Source organism: Aquarana catesbeiana, linkage group LG11, assembly GCF_042186555.1.
Source record: "Aquarana catesbeiana isolate 2022-GZ linkage group LG11, ASM4218655v1, whole genome shotgun sequence".
Taxonomy (NCBI): domain Eukaryota; kingdom Metazoa; phylum Chordata; class Amphibia; order Anura; family Ranidae; genus Aquarana; species Aquarana catesbeiana.
Genome location: NC_133334.1, coordinates 123,347,299 through 123,364,717, shown reverse-complemented (window position 1 = coordinate 123,364,717; position 17,419 = coordinate 123,347,299).

Below are 17,419 nucleotides of genomic sequence, written 5' to 3'. Positions count from 1 at the left end.
GCACTCTCGTCCCCCCCTCTTTTCCTGCGGCCTGCCAGGTTGCGTGCTCGGATAAGGGTCTGGTATGGATTTTTGGGGGGACCCCACGCCGTTTTTTTTTTTTTTTGGCGCGGGGTTCCCCTTAAAATCCATACCAGACCTGAAGGGTCTGGTATGGAATTTAGGGGGAACCCCACGTCATTTTTTTTTTTAAATTTTGGCCGGGGTTCCCCTTAATATCCATATCAGACCTGAAGGGCCTGGTATGGAATTTAGGGGGACTCCCACGTCATTTTTTTTTTTACATTTTGGTTCGGGGTTCCCCTTTGGGGAACTCTCATGCCGTTTTTATTAATGAACTTCTATGTGTATTGTCGGCAATGCAATAGCCGCGGGTAGTTTTAAATGAGTTTTTTCCTTCAAAATGTCATTTTGCTGTCAGACTGTTCTAAACACAGGAAACATGCGCCCCTTTACAGGCATACTATAGACACCCCCCAGGTACGAAATTTAAAGGGATATTACACTTTTATTGTTTGACTTTAAGCATTATTAAAATCACTGCTCCTGAAAAAACGGCCGTTTTTAAAACTTTTTTTTGCATTGATCCATGTCCCCTGGGGCAGGACCCAGGTCCACAAACACTTTTTATGACAATAACTTGCATATTAGCCTTTAAAATTAGCACTTTTGATTATTCATGTTCGTGTCCCATAGACTTTAACGGTGTTCGCGTGTTCGAACAAACTTTTTTCCTGTTCGCATGTTCTGGTGCGAACCGAACAGGGGGGTGTTCGGCTCATCCCTACTCAGAACAAACACCAGGCAGGCTGTATGTAAGTTCAAACAGGAATCTATCTTTATTGACAAAATACAGGCTTTTATACACTCAAAGTGTAGGTGCAGACCTCCTGCTCATATTACTCTAACAATACAGCTGTAACCTAATTAACCTAATTAACATGAGCTAATTAACTCATCCCTTTAGACAGACTAGATGACTCAGACATGACCGTTAGGCCAGACTGGCCGTCTTGTAGTTCAGAAAATCCAATCAACATTATCACAATCAACATAGACTCTTCACACAATAGCAGAGTTAATTAACACAAACAACAATGGGGATCTAATGACTCTTAGATCCCATACTATAGACTTATTTACAATACACATTTTAGCAGACAATAAACAGACAGGTGTTGGAATTTACATCAGCATCTCCTAACAGTATCTGTCCCAGCATTATGAATCAGCCACTATTCCAATATGGCAAATCCAGGGTCCCCAGAGTCGGTGTGTCCTGGGGGACCAGGACCCGAATCCACAGTAATACCATCTCAAGGGTCCCTAGGCATACAGCTCACAAAGAGCACCATTCCCCCAAATACAAGGGCCCCCGATCGATCAGCAAGAGGCTAGCATACAGTCCCCTCCAAAAGTCTCTTTCCCGGCTAGGTCTGTCACACAAGGTTCTAATGGAAATTTCATATTGATACTTATCTGGTTGAGTAGAATCTAAAATTAGTTCTCTCTGATGCCATACTTACATACAACTTCTAGGGTGGCAACATAATTTACAGGGAAAGACATGGTGTTTTGCTGCAATCGAACTAGTCAATGCGGAGAATTTATATCCTATGTAAATCCTACAACATAAAGTACATTTTGTATTGCAGCTTACCAGTTCTTAAATGTGGGACTGTTTTTTTTTTCTTATTTCAAGTTTTTTTTCCCTTTATTTTCACTTGATGATGAAAATGCTCACTAACCCTTCTGTATCAGAACAAAAAAATGAGAAAGAACTACTGAGTGGAGAACAATAGTGGAGAACAATTTAATTGATAACCATAAGCACAGGCAGAGAGCACAGGAAGTTATCAACCCAAAACATTTCTGGTAAGATCAGCAGGTATTTTTTTTATTTTATCAAATGATATAACAAAACATTGGTATAATATCAATGTTATATTTAACAAACCAAACCGAAAAAAAATAAGAGAAGTTTAATGTTAGGGTTTACATTTAATTTAAAACTGAACTTTGTAAGACTAAAAAGTTCTCACTTGCAGTGTGGGTGCAGCCCCACTGGCACTGATGAGCTAGACCCACTTTTAGGGTAATATATGCATTGTTCAGCAGTAGCAGGCCTTCCAAATCAGACTGTTTCTTGAGCTTACTAATGCTAAACCGTTTTGTAAGTGTTTTTGGGGCACTGCTCTTTTCTCAAGCTTATTGATGGAACTGAATAAATGTCTGGCATTTAAATCCATTCAGTGAGTTTCATTGATAGGTTTGAGACAGGGGCAGAGCCCTGAAACACATTGCATGTTAGCATTAGCAAGCTGAAGAAGTAGGTTGACCTAGAAGGAACGCTGCACATGCTACCTTGTAAGTGGGCCCATCTCGCCAGTGGCAGCGTTACTGCTCACAAATTGATGGCTGCAGAGAATTCCCAGAGTGTCAGTTTTACATCATGCTGTAGATATCTTATGCCTTCATAAAGATGTTGGCCTAACTGTAAGTGAAAGAATATTGTTTTACTAATTAAAGTCTTCATTTTTATACACCTGTGTTTTCTATGCATTTTCTCACATTGCATTGGATATATTACCACTGAGAATTATAGGACACACTGTTGCCTTTAAATCCTAACTCCAGCATTCCATCATCATTGCAAAATAGGTTGTTTGGACCAAGCTGGTCCAAATGAAATATTAGCTTCACTAACAGATGCACCCACTGTGAGCACTGCATAAACTATATGTAACCTCAGCTACATACAGTATACAGAGATGTGTTCTGTCCCATTATGGAACAAAGTCAAGTTGGGCTGAGCAATGCTCAGTCATTCACATGAATTTCCACTTCAGCCAGCCAATCAGAGGAAGCATTATATTCATTCAGAAAATACAAAGCTTTCTGAAAATGGCTAAGCAGAACCTTGTCTCACTCAATTTTGTTTGCAAGTGGAAAAATGTCACTGTTTGAGGACTGGAGTTCCTGATTTCTGCTATATCATATCATATTAATCATATTTCTTGACAGATGGCCTTTAAGAGGAACTAAGTTTAAAAATGTCTAAAAAAATTTAGCAGGTAGGGAGGCAGAAAATACTGAGGTATGTGACAGTGATCACTGTATTGCCCTGGAGGGTTGGAGAGAAAGCTTGCCAGGGAATTCATTTTGCTTAATTTAAACTATCTCACCTTTTTCTGGAATTAGTGCTATATCATAGAACCAGCTGACAATGGTTTGTTTTTGATATCTAGTAGCAGAGAGGCTTGGGTTCTTCCCTGCTCTCTTTCCTCACCTCTTCAGACCAGGTTCACACTTTTTCTCTACTAATGCTCGGGAATAAATACCATATTTGGTAGAGTTAGTAGGCTGATGGTCATTCTTAGCTTCGTTCTGGTTGTTCTATCTGGATGGTACACAAATACACTATATTACCAAAAGTATTGGGACACCTGTCTTTACACGCACATGACCTTTTATGGCATTGTAGTTTTAGTCTGTAGGGTTCAATATTGAGTTGGTCCACCCTTTGCAGCTATAACAGCTTCAGCTCTTCTGTGAAGGCTATCCACAGGGTTTAGGCGTGTGTCTATGGGAATGTTTGACCATTTTTCCAGAAGCGCATTTGTGAGGTTAGGCACTGATGTGGACAATAAGGCCTGGCTTGGAGTCTCTGCTCTTATTCATCCCAAAGGTGTTCTATCGGGTTGAGGTCAGGACTCTGTGCAGGACACTCAAGTTCCTCCACCCCAAACTTGCTTATCCATGTCTTTATGGACATTTCTTTGTGCAATGGTGTGCAGTCATGTTGGAACAGGAAGGGGCCATCCCCAAACTGTTACCACAAAGTTGGGAGCCTGAAATTGTTCAAAATGTCTTGGTATGCTGACACCTTAAGATTGGAACTTAGGGGCCTAGCCCAACCCCTGAAAAACAACCCCACACCATAATACCCCCTCCACCAAATGATTTGAACCCATGCACAAAGCAAGGTCCATAAAGACATGGATGATCAAGTTTGGGGTGGAGAAACTTGACTGGCCTGCACAGAGTCCTGACCTCAACCTGATAGAACACCTTTGGGATGAATTAGAGCAGAGACTGCGAGGCAGGTCTACTCGTCCACATCAGCACCTAACCTCACAAATGCTCTTTTGGAAGAATGAGAAGGAGATCACAAGCATTTGGGCCTGACAGCATAGGCATGCTGTCGCCTCTCCCTCCATGTTATATAAATAGGGAAAAAAAATTCCTCAAGATTTAAAGGGGCTACCTCTTTTAATATATTTAAAAAAAGGCTTAGGTGGGAAAAGCGTGATTAAGGTGGGAAGGAGAGGTATCACCAAAAATGTGGGGTTCTTGCGAGCCACAAGTGGACCAATGCCTCTAAGGCGTAAATCAACTATTTTTAAGCAGCAAACACTTCACCACGTTTCATTCCGTGTCGGCGGTCCTCGGCAAAATGGCCGCCGTCAGCATATAAAATGAACACTGAGCGTCCGTCCAATGATATCCCCCAGAGGAAGGCACGTGATCCCTGTGCCGAATACGCGTCGGGGAGGGGTAGGACGGAGCTGTCAGCAGGGAAGGAGGTTATTATACACCACACCGCACGCCATACGAGCTGTTGCTAACGAATTACACCTGGATAGTTTGGTGCACTGTAGCACCCGCATATTGTGAGTACCCTACTGGATGAACTTCTTTTATTTTAAATAAATCCCTACTATATTACACCATGGAGTTCTCTTTTTCTCTTTTATGAATGATGTTTGGTTTTACCTGAGAGGATTGAATATACATCACTGTATCCCGAGTGAGCCCTGGAGTGGCCCCATTGCGTGTTTGACACTGTTTAACTACCGTGTCACACGAATAGAGGTGAGCGCAAGCACAAGTGGGGGATCACGGGAAAGCACATCTAGCTTGCTGTGATTTGGACACCTTTCAGGAGAAGCATGATGGACACTTAATTCATGGACACTGTTTACTTGCACCTTTTTGCTTTAGTTTGAATTTGCTGATCGTATTTTGATTGGACACTTGATTGACACAGGATTTGCACTTAGATTTTAGGTTTATATCCATGCATGATGCACTTTGAGCATTTTATATAAGGATTGCACTTTTATATGTATGCACTTTGAGGTTTTTCATATATAAGGATTGCACAATATATTCATATATGTATATCTTCATTAGCATATTAATTATGGTTTTAATTTAATATTTCTGCACGATTTTTTTTCACTTAGTTTATATATTTTTTAGCGCAGGCACAATTGGTTATATAAGGAGAGGTATCACGTTACCTTTGGGAATATTCTGGAAGGTCATGTGATACTTTGGAAAGTTCTGGAAAGCGGGGCTCATTCAAAAAAGAAGCCCCGCTATGAGTTAGTTGCCAGTGGGTCTGTGACAGTGCAACGAGCTCCATCTGAGCTTAAATACTGAGAGCTTGTTGCCACTGTCATGACCTCGAAGTCCCTGGTACGCCAAGTGCTTGAGCGGGCGGAAAGCAGCGGCAGAGAAGAGTGCTCCGGTGGTGCCCTCAAATGGCCGAAGAGGAGGAATCAGGGCAAGGGCGACGAGCAGAGGTAGAAGAAGAAGGAGCCGAAGACTCACTGCTTTGCCACCAAGAGAGAGGGAGACTGCCACTCAGGAGCCCGCAGCAGTGCAGGCAGAACAGCGAGGCACGCTGACCCGATCGCTCCCAAAACCGAGTCAAGTGGAGGAGCAGGAGACGCTGTCGGAAGAGGCAGCTCCTGCCGCTGAATACAAAAAAAACAGCCAGAGGAGTAAAACACAGTAGAGGATTCTATCACCATCGACACCCAGAAGAGGAAGAGGGCGGGCTGTTCAAGTGGAGCCAATCAGGGATCAAGAGGTGAAGTCAGTAGCAGAAGTGGTTTCTGGGCAATGGGCTATACATAGGCGAGTAGGTCAGGAACACAGCCCAATGATGGAACCTGGCCAGACAATACCCTTGCTGGCCAGCAAAGGTAACAATGAGCAGCACAGGGCTGCTTCTTCACACAACACCTCATCAGTGTCATCCAGTGGTCATGGTGAGTTATACACCCTACTTAATAACATTATGGATTTTATCTCAAAATTATCTAACAATATTAGCGCAAATTCTAATGTTACCCCTAATTATGTGTTAGTATGGTCTAGCAATGGAAGTAATGTTAATGTAGTTGAAGAGGGTAGTAACTCTAATTACGCTTCAAATTCTAATAGTATGAATTTGGTTGTGGGTATGCCTGTTGCCTCTAGTATTTCTCTGCTTAATTAATCTCTTCCTGAAACATGTATAAAAGAAGCATTGCCATGTGAGATCTCGCCGCTGGGCTATCATCTTGCCAATCAGACAAAAGAAAAGATTTGGAAAGGTGAGCTTATTGACATATTGTCCCATCATCCAAGGATTCTATAGTAAAATCCGATAAAAAAATCTGATAAAATCAGAGGATGATAGACATAGGCCAGTGACGAGATTGTTTCACAATTGGCTTCAGGCATTCACAATATACGTGAGTGTTTCAAGTGAAAAGCATCCAGAATTTTGTTGTGGCCTTCTCCAGCACCTAGAACACATATTGGAGGCATACAAGAATTTTGGTGGATTATGGTGGTATAATTATGACAAATCGTTTAGACAAAAATTGTCAATCTACCCTTCATTGAAGTGGGATATGAAAGATGGGCTGTGGCTTAATTTAATATTACCACAAAAACCTGCGTTTTCTAAGTCACAGCCTCCATTCTTCGTTTCACCTTACAAAAAACTACACATTTAACAAACACCAATGTAAATGGGGTAATACCAGTAAATACAGGCATGAATTTTCACATTGTTCAGGAACACACCCATTGCTTAAGCGTTTCAAAAATAATAATTTTCAAGGCCAAATGGATCACACCGCAAAAAGCACATGCACCAGTGAGATTGCAAAGAATGCTGCAATGGCTGGAAATGTATCCAGACCAGGAGACAGTCAAATTTTTAATTAACAGGTTTTCTCATGGCTTCTAAGTGCCTATATTTAATAATAATGATTGTACTAATGTTGTAAAGCTAAATACTGTATCACTATTCCCACATATTGTCAAAGAAAAATTAAATAAAGACATAAGCAAGGTACGGATGGCCAGTCCTTGTAAAAATCCACCTTTCATCAATTTTAGGTTTTCCTCACTAAGGATTATCCCAAAAAAAGAACCCAACTCGTACCGGCTTATACACCACCTCTTATATCCAAAAGGTTCATCCTTAAATGATGAAATTGATGAACGTTTAGCTTAATTGTCATATTGTACATTTGAAGAGGCAGTTTTTAAAATTTGAACATTTGGGAAAGCAGCTTTGTTAGCAAAGACGGATATCAAGACGGCTTTCTGCCTATTACCTATTGCTCAATCAGCACATAATTTGTTGGGCATTCTTTTGAGGGAGAATTTTATTATGATATGTGGCTACCTATGGGCTGCTCAATATTTTGCACCTTTTTTGAAAAATTTGCCACCTTTCTAGAATGGGTAGTGTCATTTGAGTCAGGATATGAAGGCAATTTACACTATATAGATGATTTCCTACTCATAGGCCCTCAAGACTCTCCTCTTTGTTTTTCTTGCTCCAACTTTTTGGCAAGATTTCTGATCACATTGTTGTGCTTTTTGTAGCAGAAAAAAATGTTTTGCTGTCTTCAGTTGAATTCTTAGGGATAAACATTGCTACAGAGAATTTAGAATTTAGGTTACCTTTGGCAAAAATAGAAAAATTTAAATTTACGATATCTGTTTTTTTTAAAAGAAAAAAAGTTATACTAAAAGAATTACAGCTGTAAAGCATTGTTTTGCTTTGTCTAAAAGAAGACTTGTCAGTGTGGCTAAAAAAATTTTTTTTACAGCTATAACAGTCGTTGGTTTTTCCAAGATAATTTCATATTTGCTGTGGATTTTGAGCTTTTCACAGATACAGCAGGGTCGGCAGTATGAAAGATGCATTGGTGCTGTGGTAAATAGCCTATTATATTGGAAAATATGAAAGTTACAAAGAACATAGTTCTATTAGAGCTATTTCCTTTGGTAGTCGCATTAGAGATTTGGGGTGAACAAGTGGCCAACAAAAGGATTCTAATACAGATGGATAACAAAGGTGTTATGTATACAGTGAATTTTTTATCATCCAAATCGTTATTAGTGTTTAGATTACTTAGACATTTAGTATTTTTATGCTTGCATTTTAACATTTGGTTAAAAGCTAAACATCAACCTGGAAAGGAGAATCAAATAGCGGACACTTTGTCTCGATTTCCAGATTTCCAGATTCCATCAATTACTACCCAAGGTTGACTTGGAAGGAGGAGGCCCACAGTACCTTTGGGAATTAAGCTAGAAATCATTACAGACTATATAAAACAAGTCAGTTGCCAACAGCACATGGGCAGAATATTCTGCTGCATGGAACAGATGGATACAATTTGCTAGAGATTTTAGTGTCCATTTTGATTCTCCTTCAGTACATGTGATATTAGCATTTCTGTGCTCCTTAATGCATATGGAGTTGTCTTATAGCCACATTGTCAAAATTCTGGCAGGAGTATCATGTTTTCTGAAAATACAAGGTCTGCCTCATTGTACATAATTTTTCTCAGTACAACTGGCTCTAAAAGGTTACAGAAAGAGCCATCATACTGCTGATACTAGGAAGCCTACTTCAATTTAATTATTGAAACAGATTTGTATAGTTACTTCTATACTTTGCTTTTCTGAATTTAAATTCATATTATTTAATGTGGCATTTGTGTTAGCTTTTTTTGGCACACACATTCATACTTACATTCAATGCAAAGCATCCCTTGTGCTCAGGAATATGCAGCATATAGCCCTATGTACAGAGTGCAGGGGTCAGGAATATGTAACATTGAGACTATCACACAAAGTGCAGTGGTAAAGCATATGAATATGCAAAACCCACTGTAAAATTTCCCTGGTCTTCCCCAAGCAAAAATCTCCCTTCGCTCAAGTATCCTACCCCCCACAAGTAACCATCAAATCCTCAACTCTGCACACCTCTTTGCTTACCTCTGTGTCCCCATTTCCACAGCTCACTTCAGCAACCCTCATTCACAGGTCACCTCTTCTTTGCCCTGTCCATAGCTCCACTTTGCACCCCTATCAACAATTCACCTTAGCACCCCCATCCACAATTCACATTTGCTTCACCATCAACATCTCACTTCTGTAACCCTCCAACCACAGCTTACACCCCCAGTCCACAACTCACCTCTGCAGTCCATTCACGTTATCTCTGCCCCCCTTCTGCACCCCTATCAAAAGCTCACTGCAATCCACAGCTCTCACCTTTGCCACCCCCCATGTTTCACCTCTGTACACCCAGCTTCCCCCACAGCTCTCACCTCTGAAAAACCTGCCCCACCCTCCACAGCTGTCATTTTGCACATCTCACCATCCCCTCCCCATCTCTCACTTTGCACAACCTGCCTTTTGCAGCTCTCCCCTCTGCACAAAGCTCCCCCCATCCCAGTTCTCCTCTCCCTCTCTGTACAAATGTCCACCCCCAGTTCTCCTCTCTGCTAAAATTCCCCCCAGCTCTGCTCTCTGCACAAATCCCCTCCACACTTTCCCAGCTCTCCTCTCTGAACAAATCCCCCAGGTCTCCTTTTTTCACACAACCCCTCAGTTATCCTATCTGCACACATCCCCCCAGCTCTCCTCTCTAGAAAAATCCCCCCCAGCTCTCTTCTCTGTACAACCCCCCTAGTTCTCTCGGTACAAATCTCCGCCCCCCCACTTTCACATTTCCCCTCTCTGAAAAAATCCCCCCAGCTCTCCGCCATGTACTAATCTCCCCAGTTCTCCTCATGTACAAATTCCCCCCAGTTCTCCTGTCTGCACACATCCCTACAGTTCTCCTCACTGCACAAATCTCCCCTGCTCTCCTCCTTGTACAAATCCCCCAGCTCTCCTCCATGTACATATCCCCTCAGCTCTCCTCCATGTACAAGTCTCCTCCATGTACAAATCCCCCAAGCTCTCCTCTCTGCACACATCCCCCCAGCTCTCCTCTCTGCACATATCACACCAGCTCTCCTCTCTGCTAAAATCCCACTTCCCTCTCTTTCACAGTGCACTCCTCTCTGCAGAACCTCAGTCTCTGAAAATCCCTTGCCTCTTCGACCATCACCAGTCTCTATGGTATGTGCAGTCTTTTTTTGTTAATTCAGCAAAGTACAGAGAGCTCCATCTACTGGAGCACAGAAGTGAGGATGAGTTTCCGGGCTCCTGGTCTCCATGCTACAATGTCTCAGTAGCGGCAGCAAGCGGAGATGGAAGCTGCCTCTCAAATCACTGCAGCTATAGGTTGCAGTGCTGGGAACTGAAGCACTCATGAGGGCTCGAGGGCAGCAGCTGTGCAGAAAACTTCCTCTATTGGCTTCTGTGTTACATGTCAGGTTGGAGAGGAGAGGGCTGCCAGAGGTGTTGGTATGCGGCATGTTCTGGCTAAAAAAAGCTCTGGTTGTATAAATGAAATGTAAACACAATTGTTTTAAATACTTAAGTGCTTTAACGCACATAAACTATGTTGACCTATTTCTGTTTCCTGATAACGTATTATTTTTATTTTACACTGACTGCCCCACATACAAAGTGCAATGTTTAATTCCAGCATCTGCAAGTTGGTGGGAGTAAGTAATAAGTGGACAGATCCCCCTGCTGAGCAAGCGGACTCCTAGCAGAGTGAAAGGGGTCTAACAGATTATAATATAAAGTAATGTTCTTTAGGCTTTTATTTCAGCAGTCTTCACTTAATAGAATTAATGTAGACCTGTACCAAAACCATTTGTGCAGTAACTGGAACAACTGGAATAGTCATAAATAGGGATGAGCTTCGAGTTCGAGTCGAACTCATGTTCGACTCGAACATTGGCTGTTCGCAAGTTCACCGAACAGCGAACAATTTGGGGTGTTCGCGGCAAATTCGAATGCCGCGGAACACCCTTTAAAAGTCTATGGGAGAAATCAAAAGTGCTAATTTTAAAGGCTAATATGCAAGTTATTGTCATAAAAAGTGTTTGGGGACCTGGGTCCTGCCCCAGGGGACATGGATCAATGCAAAAAAAAGTTTTAAAAACGGCCGTTTTTTCAGGAGCAGTGATTTTAATAATGCTTAAAGTCAATCAATAAAAGTGTAATATCCCTTTAAATTTCGTACCTGGGGGGTGTCTATAGTGTGCCTGTAAAGGGGCGCATGTTTCCTGTGTTTAGAACAGTCTGACAGCAAAATGACATTTTGAAGGAAAAAACTCATTTAAAACTACTCGCGGCTATTGCATTGCCGACAATACACATAGAAGTTCATTGATAAAAACGGCATGGGAATTCCCCAAATTTAAAGGTACGAAATTTAAAGGGATATTACACTTTTATTGTTTGACTTTAAGCATTATTAAAATCACTGCTCCTGAAAAAACAGCCGTTTTTAAAACTTTTTTTTGCATTGATCCATGTCCCCTGGGGCAGGACCCAGGTCCCCAAACACTTTTTATGACAATAACTTTCATATAAGCCTTTAAAATTAGCACTTTTGATTATTCATGTTCGTGTCCCATAGACTTTAACGGTGTTCGCATGTTCGAACGAACTTTTTTCCTGTTCGCATGTTCTGGTGCGAACCGAACAGGGGGGTGTTCGGCTCATCCCTAGTCATAAACAAGCCTCCTGTAACTTGAACTATATTTATTTTTATTTTTATTCATATAAAGTCAGGTCACTGTAAGAAAATGCTTAAATAAGTAAATGTCATATATATCTTGAATTCTAGATTAGTATAAATCATTGTGACATCATATATAAAAAATCACTCTCAACAGTGAAAGATTTTAATTTCAGGTTCCCCTTATAGGGAATCACAAAAATGGATGACCAACGAGAATTTACTGGGTGGTGTTATGGATTCTTGTTGATCTAGAACAGTGTCATGCAATTAGCGGACCTCCAGCCGTTGCAGAACTACAAGTCCCATGAGGCATAGCAAGACTCTGACAGCCACAAGCATGAAACCCAGGGGCAGAGGCATGATGGGACTTGTAGTTTTGCAACAGCTGGAGGTCCGCTAATTGCTTATCCCTGATCTAGAACATACAACACGTGCCATGTCCTATTGATATGAATCAAAAAAAGTTAGTTTTGGACTGCAGTGCATGGACTTTATGGGTACACAACATTTATATTAGTGAGAAAAATATAAATCTTTTTTTTGCACATTTGAAATAATAAAATCATTGAAAACCAAACAGTAGCATGTTTACAGCTGTGTGTTGATAGGGGTGATGGCCCCTATAGGTATATACTATAATATTGAATAAATAATAATAGTTCTGTGCTTAGGACTGAAAGGAAAAAAAAAGAGAACTGCAGCCCCCCTATATGGTAATTTCACCAAGTGAAATACAGATCAGCAAATGTCTTAGGAGAAGGGGAATTGGCGCTGTTCTACTAAATGTGCATAGAATGTAATTCATAGAAAACATACATACAACACAAATATGACACAATTGTATGTGAGTATATCCAATGTGCTCATAGATAGCCGTGGTATAGTGCAAAAAGGGTTCGTCCACCCAGTGCTATACAATAAAAGTGCAATGTGCTGAAAGTTATATAAATATGAATATACGTATTCATATTTATACGTATCCAAAATACGTAAACAATCCAAAACTGAACAAATGGTGATCTACTAATTAGACCAATATTGTGAAATCCCCAGCATAAATAAGTAAAAAATCCAAATAGCAACTCCAGTGATGAATAAAAAGTGCTAAGTGAAAACAATGGTCCAAACCCCAAAAAAAAAAAATATAGTTTTTAAAAAAGTCTCAGAAAAAATATTTTACATCCCAGGAAAAAACTTTATTCTATATGAAAAAAGACTTCTTAAATGTGTCCCTTGTATGGAAAAACTGTGAAATTAATGTTGCAGGTGTCCCCTGTCTTCCACCGCACCCCCACTCGTGCTCTCACTCACCAGACAGCCCAACCCCTGCAGGGGTAAAAGGCATGTAGGTAGACCAGTAAATACAGGCATGAATTTTCACATTGTTCAGGAACACACCCATTGCTTAAGCGTTTCAAAAATAATAATTTTCAAGGCCAAATGGATCACATCAATTTTAGGTTTTCCTCACTAAGGATTATCCCAAAAAAAGAACCCAACTCGTACCGGCTTATACACCACCTCTTATATCCAAAAGGTTCATCCTTAAATGATGAAATTGATGAACGTTTAGCTTAATTGTCATATTGTACATTTGAAGAGGCAGTTTTTAAAATTTGAACATTTGGGAAAGCAGCTTTGTTAGCAAAGACGGATATCAAGACGGCTTTCTGCCTATTACCTATTGCTCAATCAGCACATAATTTGTTGGGCATTCTTTTGAGGGAGAATTTTATTATGATATGTGGCTACCTATGGGCTGCTCAATATTTTGCACCTTTTTTGAAAAATTTGCCACCTTTCTAGAATGGGTAGTGTCATTTGAGTCAGGATATGAAGGCAATTTACACTATATAGATGATTTCCTACTCATAGGCCCTCAAGACTCTCCTCTTTGTTTTTCTTGCTCCAACTTTTTGGCAAGATTTCTGATCACATTGTTGTGCTTTTTGTAGCAGAAAAAAATGTTTTGCTGTCTTCAGTTGAATTCTTAGGGATAAACATTGCTACAGAGAATTTAGAATTTAGGTTACCTTTGGCAAAAATAGAAAAATTTAAATTTACGATATCTGTTTTTTTTAAAAGAAAAAAAGTTATACTAAAAGAATTACAGCGGGAAGCATTGTTTTGCTTTGTCTAAAAGAAGACTTGTCAGTGTGGCTAAAAAAATTTTTTTTACAGCTATAACAGTCGTTGGTTTTTCCAAGATAATTTCATATTTGCTGTGGATTTTGAGCTTTTCACAGATACAGCAGGGTCGGCAGTATGAAAGATGCATTGGTGCTGTGGTAAATAGCCTATTATATTGGAAAATATGAAAGTTACAAAGAACATAGTTCTATTAGAGTTATTTCCTTTGGTAGTCGCATTAGAGATTTGGGGTGAACAAGTGGCCAACAAAAGGATTCTAATACAGATGGATAACAAAGGTGTTATGTATACAGTGAATTTTTTATCATCCAAATCGTTATTAGTGTTTAGATTACTTAGACATTTAGTATTTTTATGCTTGCATTTTAACATTTGGTTAAAAGCTAAACATCAACCTGGAAAGGAGAATCAAATAGCGGACACTTTGTCTCGATTTCCAGATTTCCAGATTCCATCAATTACTACCCAAGGTTGACTTGGAAGGAGGAGGCCCACAGTACCTTTGGGAATTAAGCTAGAAATCATTACAGACTATATAAAACAAGTCAGTTGCCAACAGCACATGGGCAGAATATTCTGCTGCATGGAACAGATGGATACAATTTGCTAGAGATTTTAGTGTCCATTTTGATTCTCCTTCAGTACATGTGATATTAGCATTTCTGTGCTCCTTAATGCATATGGAGTTGTCTTATAGCCACATTGTCAAAATTCTGGCAGGAGTATCATGTTTTCTGAAAATACAAGGTCTGCCTCATTGTACATAATTTTTCTCAGTACAACTGGCTCTAAAAGGTTACAGAAAGAGCCATCATACTGCTGATACTAGGAAGCCTACTTCAATTTAATTATTGAAACAGATTTGTATAGTTACTTCTATACTTTGCTTTTCTGAATTTAAATTCATATTATTTAATGTGGCATTTGTGTTAGCTTTTTTTGGCACACACATTCATACTTACATTCAATGCAAAGCATCCCTTGTGCTCAGGAATATGCAGCATATAGCCCTATGTACAGAGTGCAGGGGTCAGGAATATGTAACATTGAGACTATCACACAAAGTGCAGTGGTAAAGCATATGAATATGCAAAACCCACTGTAAAATTTCCCTGGTCTTCCCCAAGCAAAAATCTCCCTTCGCTCAAGTATCCTACCCCCCACAAGTAACCATCAAATCCTCAACTCTGCACACCTCTTTGCTTACCTCTGTGTCCCCATTTCCACAGCTCACTTCAGCAACCCTCATTCACAGGTCACCTCTTCTTTGCCCTGTCCATAGCTCCACTTTGCACCCCTATCAACAATTCACCTTAGCACCCCCATCCACAATTCACATTTGCTTCACCATCAACATCTCACTTCTGTAACCCTCCAACCACAGCTTACACCCCCAGTCCACAACTCACCTCTGCAGTCCATTCACGTTATCTCTGCCCCCCTTCTGCACCCCTATCAAAAGCTCACTGCAATCCACAGCTCTCACCTTTGCCACCCCCCATGTTTCACCTCTGTACACCCAGCTTCCCCCACAGCTCTCACCTCTGAAAAACCTGCCCCACCCTCCACAGCTGTCATTTTGCACATCTCACCCTCCCCTCCCCATCTCTCACTTTGCACAACCTGCCTTTTGCAGCTCTCCCCTCTGCACAAAGCTCCCCCCATCCCAGTTCTCCTCTCCCTCTCTGTACAAATGTCCACCCCCAGTTCTCCTCTCTGCTAAAATTCCCCCCAGCTCTGCTCTCTGCACAAATCCCCTCCACACTTTCCCAGCTCTCCTCTCTGAACAAATCCCCCAGGTCTCCTTTTTTCACACAACCCCTCAGTTATCCTATCTGCACACATCCCCCCAGCTCTCCTCTCTAGAAAAATCCCCCCCAGCTCTCTTCTCTGTACAACCCCCCTAGTTCTCTCGGTACAAATCTCCGCCCCCCCACTTTCACATTTCCCCTCTCTGAAAAAATCCCCCCAGCTCTCCGCCATGTACTAATCTCCCCAGTTCTCCTCATGTACAAATTCCCCCCAGTTCTCCTGTCTGCACACATCCCTACAGTTCTCCTCACTGCACAAATCTCCCCTGCTCTCCTCCTTGTACAAATCCCCCAGCTCTCCTCCATGTACATATCCCCTCAGCTCTCCTCCATGTACAAGTCTCCTCCATGTACAAATCCCCCAAGCTCTCCTCTCTGCACACATCCCCCCAGCTCTCCTCTCTGCACATATCACACCAGCTCTCCTCTCTGCTAAAATCCCACTTCCCTCTCTTTCACAGTGCACTCCTCTCTGCAGAGCCTCAGTCTCTGAAAATCCCTTGCCTCTTCGACCATCACCAGTCTCTATGGTATGTGCAGTCTTTTTTTGTTAATTCAGCAAAGTACAGAGAGCTCCATCTACTGGAGCACAGAAGTGAGGATGAGTTTCCGGGCTCCTGGTCTCCATGCTACAATGTCTCAGTAGCGGCAGCAAGCGGAGATGGAAGCTGCCTCTCAAATCACTGCAGCTATAGGTTGCAGTGCTGGGAACTGAAGCACTCATGAGGGCTCGAGGGCAGCAGCTGTGCAGAAAACTTCCTCTATTGGCTTCTGTGTTACATGTCAGGTTGGAGAGGAGAGGGCTGCCAGAGGTGTTGGTATGCGGCATGTTCTGGCTAAAAAAAGCTCTGGTTGTATAAATGAAATGTAAACACAATTGTTTTAAATACTTAAGTGCTTTAACGCACATAAACTATGTTGACCTATTTCTGTTTCCTGATAACGTATTATTTTTATTTTACACTGACTGCCCCACATACAAAGTGCAATGTTTAATTCCAGCATCTGCAAGTTGGTGGGAGTAAGTAATAAGTGGACAGATCCCCCTGCTGAGCAAGCGGACTCCTAGCAGAGTGAAAGGGGTCTAACAGATTATAATATAAAGTAATGTTCTTTAGGCTTTTATTTCAGCAGTCTTCACTTAATAGAATTAATGTAGACCTGTACCAAAACCATTTGTGCAGTAACTGGAACAACTGGAATAGTCATAAATAGGGATGAGCTTCGAGTTCGAGTCGAACTCATGTTCGACTCGAACATTGGCTGTTCGCAAGTTCACTGAACAGCGAACAATTTGGGGTGTTCGCGGCAAATTCGAATGCCGCGGAACACCCTTTAAAAGTCTATGGGAGAAATCAAAAGTGCTAATTTTAAAGGCTAATATGCAAGTTATTGTCATAAAAAGTGTTTGGGGACCTGGGTCCTGCCCCAGGGGACATGGATCAATGCAAAAAAAAGTTTTAAAAACGGCCGTTTTTTCAGGAGCAGTGATTTTAATAATGCTTAAAGTCAATCAATAAAAGTGTAATATCCCTTTAAATTTCGTACCTGGGGGGTGTCTATAGTGTGCCTGTAAAGGGGCGCATGTTTCCTGTGTTTAGAACAGTCTGACAGCAAAATGACATTTTGAAGGAAAAAACTCATTTAAAACTACTCGCGGCTATTGCATTGCCGACAATACACATAGAAGTTCATTGATAAAAACGGCATGGGAATT